The following is a 666-nucleotide window of genomic DNA, read 5'->3' as shown; positions in this document are numbered from 1 at the left end:
CAACCCTGATACACACCCTTCCTGATTTTAAACCATGCAGTGTCCTCTTGTTCTGTTCAAATGACAGCCTCCTGGTCCATGTACAGGCTCCTCATGAGTACAATTAAGCGTTCTGGAATTTCTATTTTTTTTTCAGTACTATCCATGATTTGTTATGATCTCCATAGTCAAATGTCTTTGCACAAGCAATAAAACACAAAGAAGCACCGTTCTGGTGTTCTTTGCTGAAAGCAGAGATCCATTTCACGTCAGCAATGATATCTCTCTTCTGAATCCAGCTTGAATTTCTGGAAGTTCCTTGTCAGTATGCTGCTGCAACCGTTTTTGAATTATCTTTAACAAGATTGTACTTGCTTGTGACATAAATGATATTGTTTGATAATATCCACATTCTATTGCATCACATTTCTTTGGAATAGGCACAAATATAGATCTCTTCCAGTCAGTTGGCCAGGTAGCTGTCATCCAAATTTCTTGACATAAACCAGTAAGCATCGTGAGTGCTGCATCCATGTGTTGAAACGGCTCAACGGGTATTCGCTCAATTCCTGTAACTTTGCTTTTCACCAATTTCTTGAGTTCAGTTTGGACATCTTTCAATACCATTGGTTCTTGATCATATGCTACCTCCTAAATGGTTGAACATCAACCTTTTTTTTTTTTTTT

The sequence above is a fragment of the Orycteropus afer genome, unplaced genomic scaffold (genome assembly GCF_000298275.1).
Source record: "Orycteropus afer afer isolate SDZICR_OR568_19922 unplaced genomic scaffold, OryAfe1.0 scaffold00010, whole genome shotgun sequence".
Classification (NCBI taxonomy): Eukaryota; Metazoa; Chordata; class Mammalia; order Tubulidentata; family Orycteropodidae; genus Orycteropus; species Orycteropus afer.
This window is presented reverse-complemented; position numbering follows the sequence as displayed.